The sequence below is a fragment of the Herpailurus yagouaroundi genome, unplaced genomic scaffold (genome assembly GCF_014898765.1).
Source record: "Herpailurus yagouaroundi ecotype Mexico unplaced genomic scaffold, PumYag 29, whole genome shotgun sequence".
Lineage (NCBI taxonomy): Eukaryota > Metazoa > Chordata > Mammalia > Carnivora > Felidae > Herpailurus > Herpailurus yagouaroundi.
This window is the reverse complement of record NW_024412377.1, coordinates 50,641,367-50,662,147: the sequence shown is the minus strand read 5'-3', so window position 1 is coordinate 50,662,147 and position 20,781 is coordinate 50,641,367. Positions and strand designations below refer to the sequence as shown.

The 20,781-nt window shown below is 45.0% G+C and overlaps 1 long non-coding RNA gene across 2 annotated transcripts in view; it reads right to left on the bottom strand.

Annotated features, from left to right (window-relative positions):
• Positions 1-1,520: 1,520 nt before the first annotated feature.
• The window catches only part of LOC121010138 (uncharacterized), a 66,302-nt gene continuing 47,041 nt past the window's right edge, over positions 1,521-20,781 (bottom strand). Inside the window, exons 3-7 of one of the 2 annotated variants that reach the window (XR_005781019.1) lie at positions 13,861-14,432; positions 7,189-7,687; positions 6,691-6,774; positions 5,746-6,134; positions 1,521-2,392 (exon numbers count right to left, since the gene is read on the bottom strand). This is a non-coding gene — a long non-coding RNA (uncharacterized LOC121010138). Of the gene's footprint in view, positions 2,393-5,745; positions 6,775-7,188; positions 7,688-13,860; positions 14,433-20,781 lie in introns of both variants that reach the window. The other variant, XR_005781017.1, reaches the window with a different exon arrangement.

The window sequence follows — 20,781 nt, the reverse complement described above, 5'->3', positions numbered from 1 at the left end:
AGCAGGTGCCAGGTAGTGTGGATGGACAAGGACATGAACACGCCCCTCTTGAAGTCATGACCGCATTTTACATGCATTTTCCAGGACTGTTCCACGTGGCCCCACCATAACCTTTCAAGAGGGGTATTACTATCGCCGCTTAGAGATAAGGAAACCGAGGTTCAGAGAGGTAGAGTAACCTCACCAAGGCCACATAGGGAGTAAGAAGGAGCAGGCTCAGGACCTGAACCGGGCAGTAATGCTAGCTCATGTGCTAAGCATTTTCTCTTTGAAGACCATGGGAACCATACCTGCCAGATGCATGCACACCACCAGGTGACATTACAAATGAATGGGTGTTAATCCATGCAGGAGTCAGGACTGCGGTATGAGTTTAGAGGACAGGGGGTCAAGACTTTGAGCGATGCCTTGACAGGAAACAATAGCAAAGTAAGTGGTTTCTTACTGACCTCATTTCACTGAAGAGAAGGCTGAGCCTTAGAGAGAAAGAATGAGCTCTCCAACAATATGGCTAGAGAGAGGTGATGTTCTGAACTGAAGGGCACGGTGCCTGATCCCAGCACCTGAGTTCATGACCTGCAGGCCCACCACCTGACCTGAAGGGACAATGGACTAACACAAACACATGGAAGATCAGCACACATTCTTCAGCGGCAATGGAACAAGTGGTTTGGGGCCTCTCTGCGAGTTTCTGCTCTCCAGGAATCGGTAGAAGCCAAGGTCCCAAAGGACAAGAAGGGATGGCTTCTCAGAAGGCACAGGTGGGGGCTATCCCCTGCCCCAGATGCTCACTCACCTGCTGGCTCATGGCCACGTCACAGGTACAGAAGGTGGGGGAGCCAGCCCACAAACAGCCCAGCCATCTGGTGAAGAAGATACATGACAAGATATGGCTGGATGTACTGGCAGAATGAGCCTAGATGCCCAGAAAATGTGGTAATACACCACACAGATGATAGGTTCCCCAGAACCCAGGAGAGCCAGGACGTCCGCTGTCTAGGGCTGCTCTGGGGCCTCAGCACAAAGGGGACCTGGTGAAGGGTCACTCTGTGGGGGAGGGGGAATCCCAGTCCCATTTTCCCTATGCTCTGTGGGAGTGGTTGAGAACCCAAGTGTCATTATCAAACAGACCTGGTTACAAATCCAGCCCTGCAATCCCAGGGGTGTGACTTAGTCTATCTGAGCTTTAATTTCCCCCATCTATCAAATGGAGTTGATAGCGAGATGGATGTCATAGGGTCGTTAGAATTAAATGACTCACTCCGTACAAAGTGTTGAGAATGATGCCAGGCACAGAATTTGCATCCAGTCAGTGATAGCTGCCATTGTGGCTGGAAATACTCTGACCCTTTTTATTTTCCAAATTCCACCACATATGCAGCCTCTCCATTTCTTGGCATGAAGCAGCCTCTGTTTTCTGTTTAAGCCTCAGAATAACTGAGGGATTTCCCAGAGAGACAAAGCAAGGTACAAGTGAGGTCTGACCTTGTGTTCACAGGGAACAGATGAGCAGGCAAAGGTGCATGGGATTTGGTCATTTATTCAATTATCCAACAACTCTATTGAGGGACCATTGTGTACTGGCCCTGTTCTGTCTCCTGGGACCCACGGTGAACAATACAGAGACAGCCCCTGCCTTCAAGGACTTCACATTCTAGAGCAACGCCATCCAACAGAAATAGCATGTGAACGCCCACATGACTCTAGTTTTCTGGTGGCCACTTTTTTTTCTTAAAGGTACAATAAACCTTAATGATATAGTTTATATCCAAAACACAGTCACTTCAACATGCAGTCAATATTAAAAATTATTAATGGTATATTTTGCATTCTTTTTGTATTAGGTCTTCTAAACCTGGTGTGTATTCTACACATATAGCACATAAGCTCAGACCAGTTACATTTCAGAGCAGTTCTTGAGTTAAGTGTGGGAGAGTGCCAACTGGATTGGATTAGAAAGACGGTGAGGGCTGTGAGGTTGGGGGAACCAAAGTGTTCAGCTCTGCACCCCGCCCCCTAGCACAGAGGGGGCACTGTGTCAGCCTTGGGTGAATGAATGCAGGGTGAACAAAAAGACCATACGCTTGGGGGTGCCAGGGTTTCAATGCCATTGACTGTGACATTAAGCGAGTTGCTTAAGTGCTCTGTGCCTCAAGTCCTTCTTTGGAAAATAGGCATATACAGGTTGTTCCTCACTGGGTTTTGTGAGGATTAAATGGGAGGGTAGAGGAAGAGCACTCAGAGCAGCGCTCACCGCGTAGAATGTTCTCAGTAACTGTCCGCTCTGGCCAGCCTCCACACCGTGGGCCTCACCCTGCTTCATTCTTCAGGTTTGAGCCACAGTTATCTGTGCATCATGCCTCTGTTCAGCTCTACCTTACATCTCGGGCTCCTGCAAAAAGCACCACGAACAGGTGGCTTAAAGCAACAGAAATGTATGCACTTGCATCATTCTTCTGGAGGCTGCAAGTCCAAGATCAAGCAGTCTTCAGGACTGTGCTCTCTGTCTCTTAATGTTTATTAATTTTGAGAGACAGACAGACAGACAGAATGTGAGTGGGGAAGGGCAGAGAGAGAGGGAAACACAGAATCCAAAACAGGCTCTAGGCTCTGAGCTGTCAGCACAGAGGCTGACGTGGGGCTCAAACTCACAAACCATGAGATCATGACCTGAGCAGAAGTCGGATGCTCACTGACTGAGCCACTGAGGCACCCCAGGACTGTGCTCTCTCTAGAGCCTGGAGGGGAGAATCTGTTCTGTGCCTTTTTCTCTGCCTCTGCTGTTGTCAGCACTCCTGGTGCTCTTTGGCTCCTGGACGCCTCCCTGCCTCATCACATGGCATCTCCCTGCCTGTCTAGGTCGGCACCTGCCATCCTTCTCTCGGTATGTGGCTGTCTCTATGCCTCTTCTTTTCTTCTAAGGACGACAGTCATATTGGGTTAAGGGCCACCCTTCTCCATTTTGACCTCCTCTTCATTTACATCTTGATGACATCTGCAAAGACCTTATTTCCCAGTAGGGTCACATTCACAGGTAACAGGGATTAGGATTTCAACACGTCTTTTGGGGGCACACAATGCAACCCATCACACAGGGTTATCGTGAGGATTAGACAATCCAGTGTGTGTAAACGCCCTGCTAGCTCCCCCGTGCTCCCCCCTCTAGGCTACCTCAGATCTCCTCTGTCAGCACCCGGGCCACAGCGTTTGCCCCTACAGCTGCCACCAGTGACTTCTTGCACCTCTCAATACTCCCAGACTTGGACTCAGATAAATTGCCAGCCACAGGGCATGCGACTTGAACTGGAAATACATGAGAGTTAACTCTCCCTGGGGTGAGCTTGAGCCACTGGGGGATCAGAAATGGGAGAGAGCCAGAAAATACATTTCCTCTCCATCCCCTGACCCCCGACAGGACACTGCATCGGCCACCTTCCATGCAGCCTCTCTGAGGCTGTCTAGTGAGAGGCAGCAATCATCCAGGCTTGCTACAGAGCTGTGGCCGGTGCAATAATGCACTCCATCATATTACTCTCCACTCTGCATACTCACTACCCTTTCCTTCATGCCTGCTTTCCCTAGGGTTACACTCTTCCCTAGTATCAGCATATAATCCCTCAGATTTGCTCTTCTACACAACTCGGACTAAGATATTCAAGAGATGGCAGTTTTATTTGCCTGTCCAGACTCAGCCCAACTGATGTTACCAGACTCAGCCCAACTGATGTTACCTTTTCCAAAAACCTCTGATATGTCCTGCTTCTTACCCTGGTTCCTTCATGCTTTGATAGCACCCTAAACACTTACATCTGTGATAGCACTTACTATATATTACAGTTACTTGCATCCTTGCCTGTCTCCCCCACCAGACTGTGACTTTTTCCATGGACCACACCCTACTCATTATTGTATCCCCAGCACCCACCTCTCAGATATTTGATAACTGAAGTTTTGTGACTGAAGTAATTAGCATCTGCTGACATGATGCTATGGGGTTGGGGGGAGTCTATAAAATCTCTCCTGCTAGCTTCCCCGCCTTGCCCCTGAGAAAATGCCTCTTCTACCTTCTTACTGATGCTGGGAATGCCTTTTCCAAGGGTCAATCATCACAGCGAGATAAGATGTAAAACACAAATATCTCTGTTAGAGGAAACATAAGTCCTTATATTCTCACTAAAATGTAAATGACTGATAGGGTGGTTCTTTTCTGACAGAGGCAGGAAAGTCATCAGGGGACACAGGGGCATTTTATCCCACATAGAGTCAGTATTATGCATATAGAAAAGAGCTTTGGGGCAATCAAAAGGGTGAAGAGTACCCCCGCCTCAAGTTAGCTCTGCCATTGATCTGCTATGGTGCCCAAAACTCCTGCTCCCGCATGGATCAAGTCTACCATGCAGTAAAGGAAATTTTCTCAGAAGCCAGAAGACCCAATTCTTTCACTGGCATTTCTGCTTGCTAGCTGTGTGATCTTGGGCAAAGCCCTTACCCTTTCAGTTCTTTTAAATATAAAATTAAGAAGAAGAAGAAGAAGGGAAAGAAGAAGAAGAAGAAGAAGGGGGAGGAGAAGGAGGAGGGGGAGGAGGAGGAGGAGGAGGAGGAGAAGGAGGAGGAGAAAGAGAAGAAGAGGAGGAGGAGGCAGAAGGAGAAGAAGGAGGAGAAAGAGGGGAAGGAGGAGAAGCAGGAGGAGGAGAAGGAGGAGAGGAAGAAGAAGAAGGGGGAGGAAGAGGAGAAGAGGAAGGAGGAGGAAGGATGGTGTTGATGGTGATACATTCTCTAGCTTCTTTATATGGCCTTTGGAAAAATCAAATAAGAAATGCATGTGAACCTGCTTTCCAATGTGGGAAGCAATTTACATATGTGAAGAATATACTATTTTTACATTTGTAATACAAACCGTCTTGACAGAAGGACCTTTTTCACAGAAATCTGGACCTCTCGGGGGGCAAGTCGACAAGCAAGCTCTCTCTGTGTGACTCCCAGCCACCCGTACTCATAGGTGTCATTCTGCCTTTAGGGCTTGGGTGCTAGAAGCCCATCTGCCTCTCAGGCTAAGGGGAGCTATCGTCCTCCCAGGAGAGCTCTCGCCCACAATCTTGTCCCTGCCCCCCCCGTGCCCCCCCACCCCTGCCAATCCGCAAGAGGAGGATGTGGCCTCCAGTCCTTTCTCCCAGAGTCATTAGGCTCCTTGCAAATGACTGCAATTCCATCTGAGTTGGAAGCTACTCAGAATTCGGTTCTTATCTCAGGTTTAACTCAAGGGGGTGTTTGCTATGGAAAGTTTAAATGAAGACATGAGAAATGAAAAGGACCACAGTGTGAAATCAGAAAAGCAAAACCCAACGCAGTGTCTTCTCCTGGGGTTGTTTCTGTTCTCTCTAGGAAACACCCCAAAATGTAGACCTCTCCTTTCTAACTCTGGATTTGTCCTCATGTATCCTCATTTCTGCCAAGTTCCATTAGTTGAGGTAGTTACAAAGGTCCGCGCAGGTTTGAGGGGAGAGAACGCTGACCCTGTTAACTTCAATGGAGATGTGTCACATAAAAATGTTCCATCAGACAGCAGCACATAGGATGGGGTATACTTTGGTGTGGCCATCTTTGGGAAATACTATCTGTCACACTAGCTTTTTAATGAAGGGGGGAAAGCTCTCATTAAAAACTATTAAGTCAGGCTGAAAAAAATAAAATGTGAAGTAGTGAATTATTATAAGCATTAATATTACAAGGAAACAGTATGCTTACCAAAGCATCCCCTTAGAATATATTTTGATGGTAATGATAATAATGATGTTAAGTGCTTCTCAACCAATGGAGGGTCTCTGCATCGTGATCTCCTTTAATCCAGCAATGCTGGGAAGCAGGGTATCCACTTTCCAGTTAGTTCACAGCAGCAAGTACCTTGCCATGCATCACACACTGGTAACAGTTGTGGGGCTTGAACCCAGGGCTTCTGACTCAGATTGTCCTTTCCACATCTGACCAGCAGCCAGGTTGAGTGATATACAGCACCCATTTCAGACAGCTCAGAAGTTCATAAGAAACTTCTATCTAGTAATTGAGTTCCAGGCATGGCTTTGCTGTGGCTTAAGTCTGAGCAAATCACCGTCTTCTCTGAATCTCCGTCTGATCATCTGCAAATGCAGAGGATTGCACTCGTGGAAGTTAAACTTTTTCCTTTAAAAAGAAATCTTAAGCAGCCACACATCCCAAGTGAAATCTTATGAGGACCCCCGCTTTATGAAATGTGTATTCAAAAACAGCTGTTCTACCCACCAGAGCTCTATAAACCATCCCTGGGTATACACTCAACAGAAATGCACTCATTTGTCCATCACAAGGCTTGTGCAAGAATGTTCATAACAGCTATGTTTATAATACCAAAACCCAGAAACAACCCAACTGTGCATCAATAGTACAAAAGATGAATAAACTGTAATATTGTCATGCAATGTAATACTACATGGCAATGAAAAAACGAAGAGCATTGCTACACTCCAAAACGTGGATGAATGTCTCCATATAATTTTGAGTGAAAGAAGCCAGACACAAAAAGAGCATGAACTTTATAATTCTATTTATATGAAGTTCAAAAACAGGAAAGATCAGAAGGTGGTTATCTTTGGTAAGGGCACTGACTAGGAGAGGACAGCAGAGAACTTGCCCCGGGGAGCAGAGAATGTTCTTTACCTTGATCTGGGTAATGGCTACCTGGATGTATACATATATAAAAACTCATCAAGCTTTCTCATGAGATTTGTATGTAAGTTGTACCTAAAAAAAAAAAAAAAAAAAGTGAAAAGCAAAGTGAAATCGCTCTAGTTGAAGCAAGGAAGAGGGTCTTAAAGACCCATGTGCTGAGCCCCCACCTAGGACCCCATCTACCCACTCCTTGGAGGACTCTAAGGGTCCACAGGGCACAGTTTAAAAGAGCATGAGATGAGTCTAGACCATCTCTAAGGAAACAGAAGCTCTGACAGTGTGATTCACCTTTAGAATTCAGTCTTCAAGATCCCACAGGTGACAGCTGTCTCAAACACCCAACTCCGTGTCCATGGTCATCCTGTCTTGCCCTCTTCCCAAAGCCCAAAGCCCACATGCTGCCCCCAGGACCAAAGCCTCCTATTCACCCTCCCTAAGCAGCACCCTCTGCTTCCAACTTCCCAAGAACGCCCACACGAAGCTTACCTCCTGCTGGTGAGTGCGAGCGCTCAAGTTCAGCCACCTTGGTTCAAATCCTGACTCCTCTACCTGTAGCTGGATGTGCTTCTTCTTTGTATACTGATGTTAATTGTACAGACCTCATTGATTGTGAAGAGAATTAATTTAGTACATGGAGAGATCTTTCAACAGTGTCTAATCCATCCTAGGCACTCAATAAATGTTAGCTATCATTCTGATCATTGTTTGTTCTCTTTCATTGCTTGTTCATGGCCAAAGAATATATAGCTTTAAAAAATTAACAGTAATCTAGTAAAATGCTTACCATGTGCTTTGTTGGACTTCTCATAGCCCAGCCTCCTTTTGAGTGAACTGAAGAGACTGAGTTTCCAAAGTCACACAACTGATTAATGATGGATTCAAGACTCAAACTCAAGCCCTCCTGACCCCCAAACTCCACAGGCTGATCTCCTGGTTACCTTGGTCAGTAAACCACGTAACAGAGTTGACAGAGCAGGTCCCGATCCTATAAGAGTGAACATATAGTGGGGCCACTAGTGTGATAGAGTCTGGAATCAAACAAGCCTGAGCTTCAATCTTGAGATGTGTGGTTTACCAGCTGTATGAGTTGCCACTGTTTAATTTATCCAAGCCTCAATTAGCTCATCTATAAATTGAGACAACACTATGGAATGCATTAAATGAGCTTCATAAGTGTGGCCAGAAGGAAAGCAAAGTTAACCCCGGGGATTTCCAGTATTATGGGATGCTGATAGGGAGTGATTTGGGGAAGGGACCATAAACTCCATCCCTGTTTCACCGAGATCTTCCTCCAGTTCAGAACAGAACCTCTTATCCAGGGACAACCCCTCTGAAGATTGGGGACTTTTTGAAAGATCAAACGATGCTGAAGTGCAAAATGTTAACTTTGTCTGTGGTTCTGGTCTCTTTTCCTCTGTTGTCAACTTTAAAACAGTTGCTAAAAACTAACCTCCCCTGTCAGCCTCTCTTCCTCTTCTTGTTCTCAGAACAGAGGCTATGATGGAATCCAAGGCAGTTTTCATTTCCAAATAGCCCCTCTTTCTGAGTCCCTCCTCCCTCTCAGCCCTCAATATTACTTTCTCTCTCTACTTCATTCTGCTCTACAGACACAACTGTGCCTTAAGTGATGGGAGTGAGGATGACATCCTAGACTCCATGATTTTAGGACTCCCAGATGGCCACAAGGAGCAGGTGGCTGGAACGGTGACTCAGACTCAGAAGGGAAGGATTTGGCAGTAAATGTGGGTTAAAAAGGCCTGATATTCTTACACACCCAATCTGAACATAACCTTTTCCTACCCCCAGAGGTAAGAGGGGACAATCACACCCTCTTGCTCACTCCCATACAAATTACTGAGCCTGCAAGGTTTTCTGGGGACATCCTCCTTTCTCTCCCCTGGATCATCACCTTCGATGGCCAATGTATTGAGATGGCACCCTCCAGGCCTGAAAAAAGCTGTCACATGAAGTGGGCAGATACAAGCAGCTGGGGAAAGGCATACTGGCTATGAAAATTGAATCTTTAAAAGGCCATTGCCCAATAACTACGATGGAATCCAGTTTATTAAGGAACAGAGTTTCAAACACAAAAGTGCCACCATGTGCTCTCAAACTCTCTTTAGCAATGCTTACCATCATCTTAGTCCAATACCACTTATTTGCAGTTATTAGGGGTTACTCCTTCACATTTTGAGCTTATTTTCAAGCAATGACTCTCTTCTTCCCACCGTCCCCTGACAGTGTTTGCCCCCAACCCCAAACACATACACAAACACTGGACCTGTGTCTCTAAGGAGCTTGGCAGGGAGGGGAGTAGGGTCTATTGTCACTACCCTGTCTCCTCCACACATGTCCTCTGGTGTTGAAGCAGGACAGAAGGACGGAAGGGCCGAAGTGTCCCCTTACTCAGCTGCCCCTGGTGAGGGACTGGTCCTCTTCATTACATGGGTTGTCGTTTCCTTGAATGACATGGACTGGCCTTTGGCTCTCCCTGTGAGGCTTCATCTCATGGGGAACACACATTGGTTTCGTTGTGGAGTGTTGTGAGGCCACCCCTACATGTGTGGGCCATCCCCCTACATAGGTGTTGGTATGTAGCACCAGCTTGGGCTCTAGCTGCTTCCCTCCTTCCTCTCCCCAATCAGAGACAGTCCACCCTTCACTCCCCTTTTGCTATGATCATCTCATCCGCTCAGAACCCACTTAGCGATAATGGCAAGTGTAGTCCTGCTTCCCAGGGTGTTCTGTCAACCCGGGGGGGGGGGGGAACAGACGCATCCTGTCACACCTGAGAGGCTACAGGCCCCAATCTCCTGCCTCCTTCTCCAGGCCTCAACAGCATCAGGTACTCTGCTGGTTCATGGCTCAGAAATTGTGAAAGAAAAAATAATTTTAATCTATTGGTGTTATTAGGAATTTTAAAAATCCTTCCCAAATCTGCACACCTTGATTTAAGTCTACTAAGCACACACTCCTCAGGAGAAGGGCCGGGTGAAAACAAAAAGTAGAAGTCAAATTCCATGCCAGGCTCCATGCAGGGGGCAGGGTAGTGTGTGGTCCCTTCATGGGAGAAGTGAACCCAGAGCTCCTCATAGGCAGAAACCCGGAACCAGCACGAACCAAAACAATGTCAACTTCAGAGATGACAGAAATCTGGGGGAGGACATTAGACATCCCAGCAAGTAGGATAAGGTTTAAAGAAAATAGGATAAAGAGCTTAAGTCACTTTGATTTAAACCTCAAAGTACAGGGTGACTCAGCTCCAAAAAGTGGCATCTTGTACAGGGGTTGTTAGCCTGTCAGGTTAGTTCTCTGCATAGAAATATCAAAAGTTGATATACCCTTGAAACCCCTTAGCATGATACCATATGGGAGATGCACATTTCTCAGTACGTTTCATCAGCCAGTGCTTCCCTAAATGCTCAGTGGATCTTTGACTCCTAGTGTGACCATCAGCGGAAGCAGATGGTCCCAGTGAGGTGCCATGTTGAACCCCAACATATCTCTTTAATAAACCTAGGCCCACAGCCTATGTGGTGAGACACTCACACGACAAGAGGCCCAGGAGCTGAGGTCTAAGGAGGGAACAGCAGAATCCCCCTCTGTTCCCATCTCATGCTCACTCCAGCGCATCCACCAAAATTCTTTGGTTTCCTTCCCTCTTCTCTCTCAAAAGTGTATAGTTGAACATGTATAACTTTACTGCACATGTGATGTGATGCCCATTAAAATATATAAAAACTACTTAAGCCAAGAAAGAATACGAGAAAGGAACACACCATGATCTTAGCCATGGCAGTCCTTAGGTGCTCTATTATTCAAACTTTATGTAATAAGCACATACAACATTTACAACGGTAAGTATGCCATTGGGTAGTTGCAGGGAATGAAGGTGCTTACAACAGGACACAAGCACATAGTAGGCCCTAAATATATATTATCTCATTATTATTATCAGGAAAAAATAAAATTTACCTCACTGCTGTATGACAGGAAAGAGGTGGCAGAGGAGATGGGCCCCCAGCAGGGAGGCCCCTCTCCACCCCTAAACCTGCAGAAGTTTCATGGCCTTTGTTACCCCTGCCCACAGATGACTGGAATGTTTTCGCTGAGGTAGGATCACAGAAGATTATACTGCCCACACGTGAACCCCAAAAGGATCTAGAAACCTGGGAGAAAAAAGCAGGAAGGTGAGAGGGGGTGGTTAAGAGATGAAAATAATTTCCAGAAGGAATTTGATTAATGCTGTTGTCCTGGGCAAGGAGCAGTTCTGGGCCAGCCTCCCTCCTAGGGCAGGAGAAGAGAGGAAGGCAAGGCTTAGGAGCTCGGGCTGTGCATTCCTGCTGACCTAAGATGTCAATCCCAGCCCTACCCTTAGGACAAGTTACTTATTCCCTTGGCCTCAGTTTCCTCACGTAGAAAACGAGGGATAATAATAACACACACCATGGGGTGCCTGGTGGCTCAGTCGGTTAAGCGTCCAACTTCAGCTCAGGCCATGATCTGACGGTTTGTGGGTTCGAGCCCTGTATCGGGCTCTGTGCTGACAGCTCAGAGCCTGGAGCCTGCTTTGGATTCTGTGTCTCCCTCCTTCAATCCCTCCCCCGTTCATGCTCACTCTCTCTCTGTCTCAAAAATGAATAAACATTAAAAAATTTAAAAAAATAATAATAACACTGCATCAGGATGCCATGGGGGATAAAAGAGGTACCACAACTGCAGAGCCTGGTGTGGAGTGGCACTTCTCAGCTAGCACTGTTATCTGCACCCTAAAATTCCTGCATGATTATGTGTGATTATGAGTGCTTGAATGATTTGGAGTGTTGAAATCTATAGACGTACATTATTGTTTAAAGCATATGTTTGCAATACAAATTGAAATGTGTCACCCTCAGGGCGCCTGGGTGGCGCAGTCAGTTAAGCGTCCGACTTCAGCCAGGTCACGATCTCGCGGTCCGTGAGTTCGAGCCCCACATCAGGCTCTAGGCTGATGGCTCAGAGCCTGGAGCCTGTTTCTGATTCTGTGTCTCCCTCTCTCTCTGCCCCTCCCCCGTTCATGCTCTGTCTCTCTCTGTCCCAAAAATAAATAAACGTTGAAAAAAAAAATTAAAAAAAAAAAGAAATGTGTCACCCTCTATCATCTATTAAGTTGGAAAGTGTGGGGTGCCTGGGTGACTCACTCAGTTTAGCATCCGTCTCTTGATTTCAGCTCAGGTCATGATCTCACAGTGTGTGGGATCGAGCCCCGCGTCTGGTTCCGTGCTAAGAGCACGGACTCTGCTTGGGATTCTCTCTCTCCCTCTCTCTGCCCCTCCCTGCTCATGTGCTTGCTCTCTCTCTCTCTCTCTCTCAAAATAAAATGAATAAACTTTAATATATATATATATATATATATATATATATATATATATATATATTGATGGGAATATAAGCGAAGCGGCACAATCTCTGGGAAGAGCTATTTGACAACATATATCAGTTCCCTTAAACATGTCCAGTCTCGGGCAGAGAAGTCGTATGGTGTCACAGGGTTGAGGAGAGATGGGAACAGAATGCCTAGTGGAGGTGAAAGGCAGAAACCAGGATGGGTCCAGGGAATTAAGAGATCTTCTTTAAGGAGCCCCAGCAATTCCAGGGAGGAGATATAAAATGTGTGGTCATGCAAACTGTCATAAACAATTGTTATTTGGGTGTTAGAGAGAATGCCAGCCCTTTAACTGGAGATGCAGAACTAGTGTACCTCCAGTTGCCAACTGCATGTCCCTTCCTGGAGGCCTCAAATGCATCTTCCACTCCAGCACACCCAGGATGGACCTATGGACTGACCACACTCCCCACTCAAACCGTTCATCCCCACTGTTCCAATCTTAACAACAACAAAAAACCACCACCATTTACTAGTTGTTCAAGTGCCAACCCCGATGAGTTATCCTTGATTTCTGCTTTTCACTTCACCAATACCACTAGCAGCACCATCCAAAGCCCCACATCCAATCACTCAACGGGTCCTGTTTCTTCTGCTTCCAAAATACATCTTGAATCTAGCCACTGCTCTCCGTCACCACTGCTACTGTCTGATAGAGGCCACCATTATTTCCCACCTGGACTAGGCTTGTCAATTATCTTACTTCTACTCATAATCCCTCCAAATCATTCTCCAAGTAACAGCCTGGATGCTCTTTTAAAAATAGAAACCAGAATGTTAAGTGCAGCTGAAGAGAATTGATAAATGTGACTATATATCCGAAATTATTCTAACTTGAGCACAGAGTAACTAGACAAAAAGAGGTAAAATAGGAAAGGTACGTCAAGAATAATGGATGACAGGCTTAGAAGGACTAACATGCATCTTGTTAAAGTACTGGAGAAATGAATAGAAAGAGTGGAAGAGAGGAAATTTTCAATGAGTTAATAGGTTTGCATTTTCCAAAATTGGTGCAAGAAACTAAGCTTCAGACTGAGGATTCCCCACCAAACCCCAAATAGAATGAATAAGATTAAATCCACACCTGAGCACATTTATAGATAAACTAAGGAGCACTAAAACAAAGACCTGATATTATAAAAGCGGCCGAGAAAACAGAGGTCACCTACAAAAGACTGACAATTAGAGCTGAGATGGCAACGGCAGCTGGTGGAAGTCAGGCGACAGCCAAGAACGATATACTCAGAAATCACCTCTTAAAAACAAGGGCAGATATTGTTTCACACATTTCTCTCCATGGGTTTAAGAGAATTCATTAAAAAAGACAGAGAGAGAGAGACCAAGCTGAGTCACATAATCAACCGGATTAAAATTCATCCATTTCTTTACATTGTCTCTTTTTCCTTGTCTCCTATCCGTCTTTCCCCACCCGCCACCCTGGAGACACTCAGGCCTTCTTTCTGTTCCTCCAACAGCACACTCTGGGTCTTTCCTCCTACTCTGCCCCCTGCCTGGAGTGCCCTGTGCTTGCTCTCCTCTCAAACTTCAGGTCTCTCCTCAAAAAAATAGTCCCTCCAGCCATTAACATGACACCCTGTTCAATTTTGCTGGAAGCACTTATCTACAACTGAAGTTCTTTTGTTTGCTTTTTTGTTTACTTGTGTGTTGTTTATGTTCCCCTCCTCACACCATTAGAATGTGAGCCCCATGAGGGCAGAAGCCTGCCTGCTTACCTCTTTATTGCTTATCCTCAACAACCAGGGCATCTGAAGTGCTCAATAATTAGTAGGGAAAAATCAATAAACGAGTATCTGGGTCACACAAGGTTGTGGCACCTCTTACTCCAGTATCCTCTGGTTATTTATTACGTCGAGTTCATGGTGGGAGAAGGGGCCAGAGCCACTGGTTCTGAGGATGAATGCTTCTTGTTTAACTATAGGAGAGCTCAGGATTCCGTCTGGGCTAACAGAACAAGTTAACAGCAGGATGAGAAGCTAAAGCTTTTGGATCCTTGGCACTCGTCTAGGTGATTGCTTCAGATGTGTCTTGTCACCATCTCAGCAGTGCTATTTCACAATGGTATACAAAGGATGAGAATTAACTTCATCCCAAAGGAACTCTTCTTGGGACATCTGGTCACATGGCATGTAGGAAGTGGGTCAATGAATAAGCATTCAAATGAGGAAATGTTGAAACATCACTGGTCCGCATTGCAGAGCTGAGATCCCTTAGCTTAGTATTCAAGGCACTCCGCTCTCCAGCCTTGTTCCAGATCTGAGATCTCTCTTGACCTCAATCTTCCCATCTGTAAAATGAGAAGAAAATGATCAGAAAGGTCCCTTCCAGGCCTAATGGTTTAGCATGCTTCTCTTGGACATGAATTCCTTCCTGCAGCCAAACTGATCTAATTACTGTCTTCCCTGTCCCCCACCTACACATAAACCTAAAAATTTTGCCTTTGATTACACTGGTCTCCTGCCTATAATGCTATCATTTCCTCTCTGGTCTTTGAAATAACAGGTGGCCTTCAATGGTCAATGGAATTTCTACTCCCATTCTTCTTTCTTATTTGTTCTAGCTGAAAATATGTCCTTTTTATAAACCCCTGGGCATGTACTGTCTCATCTAAGGCGTTAATAAAGTATAACCCGCAAGCCAGATTTAGGCCATGGGCCAAATCTGTCTGTTTTTATAAAGTTTTGTTGGGACACAGCCATGCCAGTTCATTTACATATTGTTTATGGCTGCTTTTACTAAAAGACTACAATGTCAGGGTTGAAGCGTTGTTAACAGAAACAGCGTGGCCCACAAAGCCTAAAAATGTACTGTCTGGCTCTTTACAAAATCAGTTTCCAACTTCTGGCCAATCCATGCTTCTCAAACTTGATCTCTGTGTACAAAGATCCCTGCCAAGATCCAGACAGAAGATCTCCAAAGCCACAGATCACCACAGTGTATCTTCTTGCAGCATCAATTTGAAGAATGGGGAGGGGGAAAAATGGTCAATGAAATATAAATGTGTACCTTAAAGCAAACACATTTATCTTACAAAATGGAATCTAGCATTTGCATGAAATTGTGACTGAAAATCCCGAATGTGACCCAAATTCCAAGCTTAGGTAGGACCTCTTCACATTGTTCCGACTCCCTCACTGCTAAAATGTTTTAGTATAAAATTCTGGGAAAAACCCATCTATGTTATTAGATTTGAAGTGAAACCACCTGAATTTTTGTATCCTTACCACTCGTGACCTAGTGCTTTACTAAGGAATGGGGTTATTTATCAGGGTAAATCCTGAAAGGTCCTCCCCTGTCAGGATGGTTAATGGGGTCCTGCATGATGGCAGGACCAGGGGACTTGACCTGCAGAGGTCTCATTCACTGTAGGGGATTTATGAGTGCCTTGACTGTTTCTATGGCAACAAAAAGACTAATCACATTTTGTTACATTAACAATATTTGTCACAATGTTATTGCCAGTTCAAGCCACAAATTAGTTCCTTCCTGAGCTCAAGGCAGAACCAACCATACAAGTGAAAGAGTGATGACCTAGTTGTTTTGTTTTGTTCGCCTTTCTCTTTTTCTTTTCTTTTATTTATTTGCTTATTTATTTACAGAGAAGAAATGGGAAAAGAGATACTATAAAATTTATTCCAACCCTGGCTAACAACACCACGGCTATTCGTGTGCCCCCTTCCATTTCCCTCACCCCAAATAACCTCTATTGCATAAAACGGTGATCACTGTTTTGTGTTTGATGTGGTTGTTTATCTTTGTTTTGTTTTTAAAAGGCAAACATCCCTAGGAAAGGATAACACATAATATTACCAACACCTAGTAAGAACCAGGAGGTGGTTTTGGCATTGGGGGGTGGAGGAAGAAAGGCAGCCCCAGACCCCCAGCCAGGGTTGCAAGATCTGAGGCCAACCCCAATTCTGACACCAACTTGCCGGGCTGGCCTGGGGGAGTCATTTGCCATTCCTGCACCTTCGTGTGTCTTTCCAGTAACATGAAAGTAGGGAGCTGGGTGACCTCCAACAGTAAGACTTACAGTCCAGCTGTAAGACTCTACAGTTCAAGGCAGCATAATTAATGGAAAGATCAAGGTCATGACCACATGGATAGGCCTCGATAACATAAACCAGACTGGAAAATGTTATGCAGAATGACTTATACTGTATAATGCCATTCTAGTTTTTTAATTTAATTTTGGGGATAGGTAACACAGTCCATCCATGTTGCTCAAAAAAAAAAATATTTTAAAATACATTTAAAAGTCTTCCTTTCTTCTTTCATCCTCCTCCTTTCTTCCCACATACAACACTGTTACTAGTTTTCATATGTAAACTTCCTGGACAGATAAGCTTAATTTTCCTCTTTGCTGAACAAAGGTAGCATACTATACATAGGGTTCTGCACTTTTGCTTTTTTTGTTAGTCAGTATGTGTGGGAGAAATTTTCACTTTGGCATAGAGAATACCTTCATTCTTTTTTCTAGTTGGGATGTACCACAATTTATTCAACCAGTCCCTTATTGATGGGTGTGTGGCTTATTCCCGGTCTTTTTATTACAAGCAACACTTTAAAGAATCACCTTGAACACATGTGCTTTTGAAGATGTACACATATACCTATAGACAGATTTCTGGAAATGAAATTTCTCTTGTAATTTTGTGCATTTACATTTTTTCAAAATTTATTTTGAGAGAGAACAAAAAGAGGGGGAGAAGCAGAGAGAGAGAGGGTGAGAGGGAATCCCAAGCAGGCTCCGCACTGCCAGCACAGAGCCCAATACTGGGCTTTAACCCACGATCCATGAGATCATGGCCTGAGCCCAAATCAAGAGTCGACACTTAACCAACTGAGCCACCCAGGCTCCCTGGGGCATTTGCATTTTTGATGCAGACTGTCAAATTGCCCTCTAGCGAGAAGACATCACTTCACTCACTCACAATCAAAATTGGACTACCTCTTCCCTGTGGCCTCTTCTACACAGTGAGTTACCAAATTGTCAGTACTGGCCAATCTGACGAGGTTAAAAAACAGTATCTCAAGGTGATCTTAATCTGTGCTGCTCTTTTAGTGAATGAGACCGTGAATTTTTTTTGTTAAGAGCCATTTGTATTTTTTTCCTCTGTAAATGAATACTTTTAGCCCTTTTTCATATATGTAGACATTTAAAACACACCAGGCTATGGATGGCTTATGGCTGTGAACAGGTAATGAAGGGTGGGGAGGATATTCCCACTCGATGGCCTCAATTGAGAGACTGGTTGCCTCCAGAGAGGAAGGGAGGAGAATGAGACAGGGGAGGGACACAAAGGGACTCCTGCTGCATATGTGACAATGTATTTCTTTTTAAAAAGACACAAAGCAAACAGGGCAGAAAGAAAATAGAAGAGGAAGGAAGGAAGGGAGGAAGGAAGGAAGAGAAGGAGGGAGGGAAAGAGAAAACAGGCTTTAAAATCAACTGAACCTGACCTTGAAGCTCAGCCTTACCACACACACTCTGTGGCCTTTGGCAACTCTCCCAACCTCTCTCATTCTCAATTTCAACACCTATAGAATGTAGATTAAGCCTACCTTGCAGAGTTAGCATAAGGACTGAAGATAATCCCTGGAAAACTGTGATTAGCACACCACTGTGGCTCAACAGTCACATCAGAATTGTAACATTAATTTGGCTCTTATTATTCAAATGTATACACAATGCCTCAAGCCAAAAGAAAAATCTGGTGGCTTTTCTTGGCTCAAACTACCTCTTTTTCCTGTTGGGTTTCCCAAGCAGTCTTCTCGATGATCCCACGCCAGTGTCGTCCCCAGAGCTGTCTGACTGGGAAGCCCAAATGTGAGAGAAGCAAGGGTGTGGTCACGGGCAGGGAGGGGGAGTTTCCTCTGTGTTGCAAGCCCTGTTCCCAAGAGCTGTGACCTCTATTAGCACAGGCTGAGACTCCGGCTTCCCATCCCACTGTGGTGGCATCTAGAAAGCCCAAGCCCAACACACTCCTTTTCTAAGGACAAACCATGGCCCAGAGTCTCCCTGCCATCTCTCTTATAGGGACAATGTATGGGAGAATTATGACTGTGGTTGACCTGAAACCTGTAATCCCCGAGGCCTCAGAAGAGGCCATTCTCTCCCTCTCTCTTTGGTTCCGTGACATCTAGGAGCAGCAGACTGCCACACCTCACCCCACAGTGCTACTTCAACCTCTCATTGCCTCATTTCCCCAGACAAGATTCCTTTGCTGTAAACTTGTTGTATCAGCATGGGGAAGAGTCAAGCAGTGAACTTTGTACAGACTTCCTTATACCTTTGGGTTATTTCCTGAGCTGAAATTGTGTCTATTCTTTTTCATTATTTGGATCCTAAAACACCAGAAAACTAGAGAGGAGAGAAGAGAGGGCAGGAAAGAGAGAGAAAGGAGGAAAGAAAATGGCAAAGAGGGAAAGAAAAAGATTCAAAACAGACGGCATCTGAGCCATGTAATGTACACTCTCTAGAGAGAAAGCTCTGGAAGTGACCTAAAGGTCTGCCTTGGACACCACCAGGTCCCCGATTAGTGGCTGGACCCACTACAGGAGCCAATGCCAGGTGTGGGGTGAGCATCAAGTAATGCCTACTCTGTTAACATCTGGAAGCTTCACCGAGCCAGCAAAGACAACACCCTTCAATTATTGGCAGCAATGAGCCCATAATAACCCATCAATCAACTCAAGAAAATCTTGGGGAAACCTATTATGACTATTCATGGCCGGGGAAGGTTGCTTTATCCTTGGCAGAACTGATTTGAAGGGAAATTGTAAGTCACACAAAGTTTAACTTTCTTGGCATTTGTGAGTATTTCTCTCTTGTTTTAGCGACCTAGATACGGTAAAGCCAGGAACCTCTCTCTGTAGCATCACTCACAGGCCTGCCAGCATATTTACTGCCAGTGCCTCACCTCTCTTCCCTTAATCCAAATTTCCCTTTTATTGGCCTCATTTCCCAGGGCTCTTTGCTGGGAGACAAACTACCTGCCCTGAGAAACCGATTCATTCTGAAGTGATAACAGATGTAGTGGTAGGCAAAATAATAGCCTTCCAAAGACATTCATGCCCTAATCTCCAGGATCTTTCCATCTTTAAAGGAGAATGTGCAAGTGGGATTAAGGTTAAGGACACTGAGATGGGGAGGATATCCTGGATTATCCAGGTAAACCCAATCTAAGTACTTGGGTCCTTAAAGGTTGGAGAACCTTTCTCTGCCAGGTCAGAGAGATGAGAGGGGAGAAGAGTTGAGGACTTTGAAGACAGAAGAAGTGGGCGCAAGTCAAGGAATGTGGGTGGCTGCTAGAAGCTAGAAATTGCCCTCAGTGACAGCCAGAAAGGAAACAGGATCTCAGCCCTACAGACGCAAGGAACTGGATTTTGCAAACTCAAATGTCCAAGGAAGCCGGTCCATTCCTAGAACCTCCAGTAATGAATGCAGCCCCACTGACACCTTGACTTTAGCCCAACGAGACCCATGTTGGGAATCTGACCCATAGAACTGTAAGGTAATAGATGTGTGTTGTTTAAACCACTCATATTGGTGGAAATGTGTTATTTTCTAGCAATAGAAAACTAATAAGATGCTAAGATGAGACTCAGTCAACAGGGCTTTCAGTCAGTTTATTTTCTTAAAAATATCTTAACGTTTTTATTCATTTTTAAGAGACAGAGAGAGACAGAGCATGAGCGGGGAAGGAGCAGAGACAGAGGAGACACAGAATCCAAAGCAGGCTCCAGGCCCTGAGCTGTCAGCACAGAGCCCAACACGAGGCTCGAACTCACCAACTATGAGATCATGACCTGAGCCGAAGACAGACGCCTAACCGACTGAGTCACCCAGGCGCCCCTCAGTCACTTTATTTTCTGAAGCAATGATGATGTTACAGATGAGAAAAAAAAATCTCGTTTATGTTTTGGAACAGGCAGATTGTTTTACAATCACGGCCAAGCATATCATCCACTTTGTTCATTCACCTGTTCCATAAATATTTATGGGATGCCAACTATGGACCAGACAGAGCTTCTGACACATATGTCTCCTTCCGGATCATGTCTACACAAGTGGATTCAGTCAGCAACTCTGTCAACAAGTATTCACTGAGCATCCACAAGTATTAGTACAAGGGCAACTCAGTTGAAATTCACTGAAGGGGTCTTTCAGCTGCCTGGGGAGGGGCTGGGAAGCCTTCTAAATTCTGCAAAGGGAGACTGGAATGAGACAGCATTTGAGCCTGTCTCCACAAGAGCTAGGAGGTATTACTGCCTCCCTTTTACGATGCAAAAACTGAGGCTCAGAGGGACTAATTGGCCAAGTCACAATGCTCCTAAGTGATGGAGCTGGAATTTTTGTTAAAATTTTAATCGTAAAATACACATTACATAAAAGTTACCATTTTAAAGCATACACACTGTTCAGTAGTATTAAGTACATTCACATTATTGTGCAACTCATCTCCAGAATTCTTTTCATCTTGCAAAAGTGAAACTCCATACCCATTAAACAATTTCCCATGCCTCCCTCTCCCCAGCCCTTGCAACCACCACTCTACTTTCTGCTTCTATGAATTTCACTATTCTAGATACTCCATGTAAGGTGGAACCGTACAGTATTTTTTTGTGCCTGG